This window comes from Lolium rigidum, chromosome 4 (assembly GCF_022539505.1).
Source record: "Lolium rigidum isolate FL_2022 chromosome 4, APGP_CSIRO_Lrig_0.1, whole genome shotgun sequence".
Classification (NCBI taxonomy): Eukaryota; Viridiplantae; Streptophyta; class Magnoliopsida; order Poales; family Poaceae; genus Lolium; species Lolium rigidum.
The window spans coordinates 274030046-274039107 of NC_061511.1; positions in this window are offsets into that span (position 1 = coordinate 274030046).

Below are 9062 nucleotides of genomic sequence, written 5' to 3' on the forward strand. Positions count from 1 at the left end.
GGGGTTCTGCGGTCTTAGCCGCTACGTACCGAGGTATGTGTAAGGGTTGCCAGCTCACCTCGCATGGTTCTGGAATCGTTGGTTGCCCCCTCCTGTTCCAGCTCTGGTCCTGGACGAGGTTTCCCGTCGGCCGCCCTGAGATTGGTGGTGGGTCTTGGCCGCCAGACGAGTTGTATGACGCGGATCGCATCGACATGCCGACGTTTGGTTCTATATGGACATCGCGGAAGGTATACACACCTTGTTTATATTGTTATATAAAATGCAACACTAACATACTTATGTTATGTTATGCAGAGACATTTTGGGCATAATCAGCTGCGGAATTGCTACCCGAGCATTCACGGAGCAGTTTGACCTACTACTCGGAGAGAGATGTTAGTTGGGAGCCATACGGTGAGGACCACCGCGACGAGGCATACCCAGGCGGTATATCGTTGATGTGTACCGGAGATTGGGCCTCTCGGATGACGAAGGCGAAGATCATCTTCGATATCTTCGTGGAGGAGATGTCGCAGCGAGAGGGTCATGAGACAGTTTGGAATGCGTCAGTTGATCGAGCCACCACCTCCCACAGTTCCACTACCACCACGCGTCCACGCGTGAGTACAATTTAATTTTACCATCAGTTATTACATCAATTGGACAATCATTGACGGATGGGTACAATTTAATTTTCAGGTACAATAGAAAAGGAGCGAACAAGACTGATGTCGGATGGGTACAGCTCCTGGGTCCATACCTCGCTGGTTGGGCCAATGCGCCGGCCGTGACATGGGCCACTAGGGAGCCGTTTGATCTTCAGGAATTTCAGCAGTGCTTGCGGGCGTACATGCCTAGGACACGACTTCGGCTGAGCCAGGCGTGTGACCCAGTTGAGATGGCTCCCTCGACACAGTGGGACACCTACCCTCGCCACTCCACTTCGGGCACTCGGCATCACGCAGTAAGTCAACTATATTTTTTCTACATTTTGCCAACACTTTACTAATTTGAGCTCACAATTGTAGGCCGTGTTGACGGCGGAGCTGCAAGATGATGCCGCCCAGTATGAACGGTCGCTCTCCGCCGGCCCACTTCTTGGACGGTATGAGCACCACGCCTCCTTCACACAGCGTCTTCAGGAGAAACTACGTCGTATCTACGCGACTATCACATGCACCCGATCTTCGGATGTTGTCGAGTACCGAGCAGCACAGCGGCCACCTCGTCCCTCTTTGCAGCTTCATCAGCCGCGGCATGGACCGCGCCCACGTATGGAGGTACCGCCGAGCCCGAGGCCACCATCTCCTAACCAGGCAGGAGGTTCTGATTGGCAGAACCAGCAGCAGCAGGAGCCTACTTACGAGTACTGGCAGCGTGGCCGTTTCGGCATGGAGCAGCAAACTCCCATGCCTAACTTGGGGTGGTGTCCCCGTATGGATGAGCCAGAGGGTATGCAATTCATCACTATCCATATTAATTGTGCACCATTTGTGAATTTCCTCATGACTAACGTTTTTTATCCAATCAAAGGTGATGCACATGTGTCGTCTATGTCCGCATCACGATCCTTCTGGTCCAGTGCTCAGGATCAGGAAGAAACACAGCAGATGTACCAAGACTGGATGTCTAGTCAACATCACACTCCACCTCCAGATCCCACACAGCCCACGCAGTACAGTCAGCACGAGCAGGGGTACATGCTTCCTCCACGACAGCGGCAGCCACCTATCAGAGGGTACTCGCCCTCACCTTTTCAGGCTGGACCACCACTGAGGCGTCGAGGAAGGGGGCGTGGTCAGTGAGATGACACTCACTGAGTCATCTGTACGCATGAGACTTATTACTACTACTATTTCCTTCATCTAGTGTATGAGTACTATTTGTATGCACCATGGAAATAAAAATAGGATTTATCACTACAACGGAATTTAAGATACAACTAAAATTAAGATATATAGCCAATACGACACATCACACTGATACGTCTCCGACGTATCGATAATTTCTTATGTTCTATGCCATATTATTGATGATACATACATGTTTTATGCACACTTTATGTCATATTCGTGCATTTTCTGGAACTAACCTATTAACAAGATGCCGAAGTGCCGCTCCGTTTTCTGCTGTTTTTGGTTTCAGAAATCCTAGTAACGAAATATTCTCGGAATTGGACGAAACGAAGACCCAGGGGCCTATTTTTCCACGGAGCTTCCAGAAGACCGAATAACATACGAAGTGGGGCCACGAGGTGGCGACACCACATGGCGGCGCGGCCAGGGGGGCCCGCGCCGCCCTATGGTGTGGCCCTGATGTCTACGGGAGCTTCTATTCTTGTAGACAGTGTTGGGCCTCCAAGAGCAGAGGTTTGTAGAACAGCAGCAAGTTTCCCTTAAGTGGATCACCCAAGGTTTATCGATCTCAGGGAGGAAGAGGTCAAAGATATCCCTCTCATGCAACCCTGCAACCACAAAGCAAGAAGTCTCTTGTGTCCCCAACACACCTAATAGGTGCACTAATTCGGCGAAGAGATAGTGAAATACAGGTGGTATGAATAAGTAATAGCAACGGCACCAGAAAAGTGCTTTGCCCAGGACAGTAAACAAGCAGTAGTAACGCAACAGTAGTAACGCAGCAGTAGTAACACAGTAAAACAGTAAACAAGCAGCGATAGCAGTATTTAGGAACAAGGCCTAGGGATTACACTTTCACTAGTGGACACTCTCAACATTGATCACATAACAGAATAGATAAATGCATACTCTACACTTTTGTTGGATGATGAACACATTGCGTAGGATTACACGAACCCTCAATGCCGGAGTTAACAAGCTCCACAATAATGCTCATATTTTAGTAACCTTTAGTGTAAGATAGATCAAAAGACTAAACCAAGTACTAACATAGCATGCACACTCGTCACCTTCATGCATATGTAGGAGGAATAGATCACATCAATATTATCATAGCAATAGTTAACTTCGCAATCTACAAGAGATCATGATCATAGCATAAACCAAGTACTAACACGGTGCACACACTGTCACCTTTGCACACGTGCAAGAGGAATAAAACTACTTTAATAACATTGCTAGAGTAGCACATAGATAAATTGTGATACAAACACATATTGCAATCATAAAGAGATATAAATAAGCACTTCACTACGCCATTCATAACAGTGAGTAAGTATTCTGTGAAATATAGCCTAAGAGACCCACACGGTGCACACACCGTCACCTTTACACACGTGGGACAAGGAGTCTCCGGAGATCACATAAGTAAAACTCACTTGACTAGCATAATGACATCTAGATTACAAGCATCATCATATGAATCTCAATCATGTAAGGCAGCTCATGAGATTATTGTATTGAAGCACATAGGAGAGAGATGAACCACATAGCTACCGGTACAGCCCCGAGCCTCGATGGAGAACTACTCCCTCCTCATGGGAGCAACGAGCGGTGATGAAGATGGCGGTGGAGATGGCAGCGGTGTCGATGGAGAAGCCTTCCGGGGCACTTCCCCGCTCCGGCAGGGTGCCGGAACGGAGACTCCTGTCCCCGGATCTTGGCTTCGCGATGGCGGCGGCTCCGGAAGGTTTTCCGTATCGTGGTTCTTCGCCTCGGTGGTTTTCTCGACGGAGGCTTTATATAGGCGAAGAGGCGGCGCAGGAGGGTCGAAGGGGTGGCCACACCATATGGCGGCGCGGCCGGGGCCGGGCCGCGCCGGCCTATGGTCCGGGGGCCCGTGCCCCCTCCGGTCCTTCCCGGGTGTTCCGGATGCTTCCGGTGAAAATAGGAACCCGGGTCTTCGTTTCGTCCAATTCCGAGAATATTTCGTTACTAGGATTTCGAAACCAAAAACAAGCAGAAAACGAGAACTGGCACTTCGGCATCTTGTTAATAGGTTAGTTCCGAGAAAATGCACGAATATGACATAAAGTGTGCATAAAACATGTAGGTATCATCAATAATATGGCATGGAACATAAGAAATTATCGATACGTCGGAGACGTATCAAGCATCCCCAAGCTTAGTTCGCTCGTCCCGAGCAGGTAAAACGATAACAAAGATAATTTCTGAAGTGACATGCCATCATAACCTTGATCATACTATTTGTAAACATATGTAGTGGATGCAGCGATCAAAACAATGGTAATGATATGAGTAAACAAGTGAATCATAAAGCAAAAACTTTTCATGAATAGTACTTCAAGACAAGCATCAATAAGTCTTGCATAAGAGTTAACTCATAAAGCAATAAATCAAAGTAAAGGTATTGAAGCAACACAAAGGAAGATTAAGTTTCAGCGGTTGCTTTCAACTTGTAACATGTATATCTCATGGATAATTGTCAACATAGAGTAATATAACAAGTACAATATGCAAGTATGTAGGAATCAATGCACAGTTAATCACAAGTGTTTGCTTCTTGAGGTGGAGAGAGATAGGTGAACTGACTCAACATAAAAGTAAAAAGAATGGTCCTTCAAAGAGGAAAGCATCGATTGCTATATTTGTGCTAGAGCTTTTATTTTGAAAACATGAAACAATTTTGTCAACGGTAGTAATAAAGCATATGAGTTATGTACATTATATCTTACAAGTTGCAAGTCTCATGCATAGTATACTAATAGTGCCCGCACCTTGTCCTAATTAACTTGGACTACCGGATCTTTGCAATGCACATGTTTTGACCAAGTGTCACAATGGGGTACCTCCATGCCGCCTCGTACAAAGGTCTAAGGAGAAAGCTCGCATTTTGGATTTCTCGCTTTTGATTATTCTCAACTTAGACATCCATACCGGGACAACATGGACAACAGATAATGGACTCCTCTTTAATGCATAAGAATGTGGCAACAATTATTATTCTCATATGAGATTGAGGATATATGTCCAAACTGAAACTTCCACCATGAATCATGGCTTTAGTTGGCGGCCCAAAGTTCTTCTCTAACAATATGCATGCTCCAACCATGAAGGTGGTAGATCTCTCTTGCTTCAGACAAGACGGACATGCATAGCAACTCACATGATATTCAACAAAGAATAGTTGATGGCGTCCCCAGAAACATGGTTATCGCTCAACAAGCAACTTAATAAGAGATAAAGTGCATAAGTACATATTCAATACCACAATAGTTTTTTAAGCTATTTGTCCCATGAGCTATATATTGCAAAGGTGAATGATGGAATTTTAAAGGTAGCACTCAAGTAATTTACTTTGGAATGGCGGATAAATACCATGTAGTAGGTAGGTATGGTGGACACAAATGGCATAGTGGTTGGCTCAAGTATTTTGGATGCATGAGAAGTATTCCCTCTCGATACAAGGTTTAGGCTAGCAAGGTTATTTGAAACAAACACAAGGATGAACGGTACAGCAAAACTCACATAAAATACATATGGTAAACATTATAAGACTCCATACCGTCTTCCTTGTTGTTCAAAACTCAATACTAGATGTTATCTAGACTCTAGAGAAACTAAATATGCAAACCAAATTAACAAGCTCTAAGTATTTCTTCATTAATGGGTGCAAAGTATATGATGCAAGAGCTTAAACATGAGCACAACAATTGCCAAGTATCAAATTATCCAAGACATTTTAGAGTTACTACATGTAGCATTTTCCAATTCCAACCATATAACAATTTAACGAAGAAGAAACTTCGCCATGAATACTATGAGTAGAGTCTAAGGACATATTTGTCCATATGCTACAGCGGAGCGTGTCTCTCTCCCATAAAGTGAATGCTAGGATCCATTTTATTCAAACAAAACAAAAAACAAAAACAAACCGACGCTCCAAGTAAAGTACATAAGATGTGACGGAATAAAAATATAGTTTCAGGGGAGGAACCTGATAATGTTGTCGATGAAGAAGGGGATGCCTTGGGCATCCCAAGCTTAGACGCTTGAGTCTTCTTATAATATGCAGGGGTGAACCACCGGGGCATCCCCAAGCTTAGAGCTTTCACTCTCCTTGATCATATTGCATCATACTCCTCTCTTGATCCTTGAAAACTTCCTCCACACCAAACTCGAAACAACTCATTAGAGGGTTAGTGCATAATAAAAATTCACATGTTCAGAGGTGACACAATCATTCTTAACACTTCTGGACATTGCATAAAGCTACTGGACATTAATGGATCAAAGAAATTCATCCAACATAGCAAAAGAGGCAATGCGAAATAAAAGACAGAATCTGTCAAAACAGAACAGTCCGTAAAGATGGATTTTATTAGGCCACCAGACTTGCTCAAACGAAAATGCTCAAATTGAATGAAAGTTGCGTACATATCTGAGGATCATGCTCGTAAATTGGCTTAATTTTCTGAGCTACCTACAGGGAGGTAGACCCAGATTCGTGACAGCAAAGAAATCTGGAACTGCGCAGTAATCCAAATCTAGTACTTACTTTTCTATCAAAGACTTTACTTGGCACAACAAAACATAAAACTAAGATAAGGAGAGGTTGCTACAGTAGTAAACAACTTCCAAGACACAAATATAAAACAAAGTACTGTAGCAAAATAACACATGGGTTATCTCCCAAGAAGTTCTTTCTTTATAGCCGTTAAGATGGGCTCAAGCAGTTTTAATGATGCACTCGCAAGAAATAGTATTTGAAGCAAAAGAGAGCATCAAGAGGCAAATTCAAAACACATTTAAGTCTAACATGCTTCCTATGCATAGGAATCTTGTAAATAAACAAGTTCATGAAGAGCAAAGTAACAAGCATAGGAAGATAAAACAAGTGTAGCTTCAAAAATTTCAGCACATAGAGAGGTGTTTTAGTAACATGAAAATTTCTACAACCATATTTTCCTCTCTCATAATAATTTTCAGTAGCATCATGAGCAAATTCAACAATATAACTATCACATAAAGCATTCTTATCATGAGTCTCATGCATAAAATTATTACTCTCCACATAGGCATAATCAATTTTATTAGTTGTAGTGGGAGCAAATTCAACAAAGTAGCTATCATTATTATTCTCATCAAGTGTAGGAGGCATAGTATAATCACAATAAAATTTACTCTCCATAGTAGGTTGTACCAAAAGACCACTATTATAATCATCATAAATAGGAGGCAAAGTATCATCAAAGAAAATTTTCTCCTCAATGCTTGGGGGACTAAAAAGATCATGAAAACCAGCTTCCCCAAGCTTAGAACTTTCTATATCATTATCAACAATGGTGTTCAAAGCGTTCATACTAATATCACTACCGAGCATGCAAATAAGATTCCATAGGTTTTTTAATTTTCGCATCAAACAATCCATGTTTTAAATCAGGAAATAGAATAAGAAGCTCATTGTTGTCCATTATGCCAAACTAGTGTAAACAAGAAACAAAAAGATGCAATTGCAGGATCTAAAGGAAATAGCTTTGAGCACAAACACAATGGCGCCAGAAAAATACTTTACCTGGGACCGGTGTATGAGTGCCTTTTTACCTTTCCTCCCCGGCAACGGCGCCAGAAAAGTGCTTGATGTCTACGGGATCTTCTATTCTTGTAGACAGTGTTGGGCCTCCAAGAGCAGAGGTTTGTAGAACAGCAGCAAGTTTCCTTTAAGTGGATCACCCAAGGTTTATCGATCTCAGGGAGGAAGAGGTCAAAGATATCCCTCTCATGCAACCCTGCAACCACAAAGCAAGAAGTCTCTTGTGTCCCCAACACACCTAATAGGTGCACTAGTTCGGCGAAGAGATAGTGAAATACAGGTGGTATGAATAAGTAATAGCAACGGCACCAGAAAAGTGCTTTGCCTAGGACAGTAAACAAGCAGTAGTAACGCAACAGTAGTAACGCAGCAGTAGTAACACAATAAAACAGTAAACAAGCAGCGATAGCAGTATTTAGGAACAAGGCCTAGGGATTACACTTTCACTAGTGGACACTCTCAACATTGATCACATAACAGAATAGATAAATGCATAATCTACACTTTTGTTGGATGATGAACACATTGCGTAGGATTACACGAACCCTCAATGCCGGAGTTAACAAGCTCCACAATAATGCTCATATTTTAGTAACCTTTAGTGTAAGATAGATCAAAAGACTAAACCAAGTACTAACATAGCATGCACACTTGTCACCTTCATGCATATGTAGGAGGAATAGATCACATCAATATTATCATAGCAATAGTTAACTTCGCAATCTACAAGAGATCATGATCATAGCATAAACCAAGTACTAACACGGTGCACACACTGTCACCTTTGCACACGTGCAGGAGGAATAAAACTACTTTAATAACATTGCTAGAGTAGCACATAGATAAATTGTGATACAAACACATATTGCAATCATAAAGAGATATAAATAAGCACTTCACTACGCCATTCATAACAGTGAGTAAGTATTCTGTGAAATATAGCCTAAGAGACCCACACGGTGCACACACTGTCACCTTTACACACGTGGGACAAGGAGTCTCCGGCGATCACATAAGTAAAACTCACTTGACTAGCATAATGACATCTAGATTACAAGCATCATCATATGAATCTCAATCATGTAAGGCAGCTCATGAGATTATTGTATTGAAGCACATAGGAGAGAGATGAACCACATAGCTACCGGTACAGCCCCGAGCCTCGATGGAGAACTACTCCTCCTCATGGGAGCAGCAGCGGTGATGAAGATGGCGGTGGAGATGGCAGCGGTGTCGATGGAGAAGCCTTCCGGGGCACTTCCCCGCTCCGGCAGGGTGCCGGAACAGAGACTCCTGTCCCCCAGATCTTGGCTTCGCGATGGCGGCGGCTCTGGAAGGTTTTCCGTATCGTGGTTCTTCGCCTCAGGGTTTTCTCGACGGAGGCTTTATATAGGCGAAGAGGCGGCGCAGGAGGGTCGAAGGGGTGGCCACACCATATGGCGGCGCGGCCAGGGCCTGGGCCGCGCCGGCCTATGGTCTGGGGGCCCGGTGCCCCCCTCCGGTCCTTCCCGGGTGTTCCGGATGCTTCCGGTGAAAATAGGAACCCGGGTCTTCGTTTCGTCCAATTCCGAGAATATTTCGTTACTAGGATTTCCGAAACCAAAAACAGC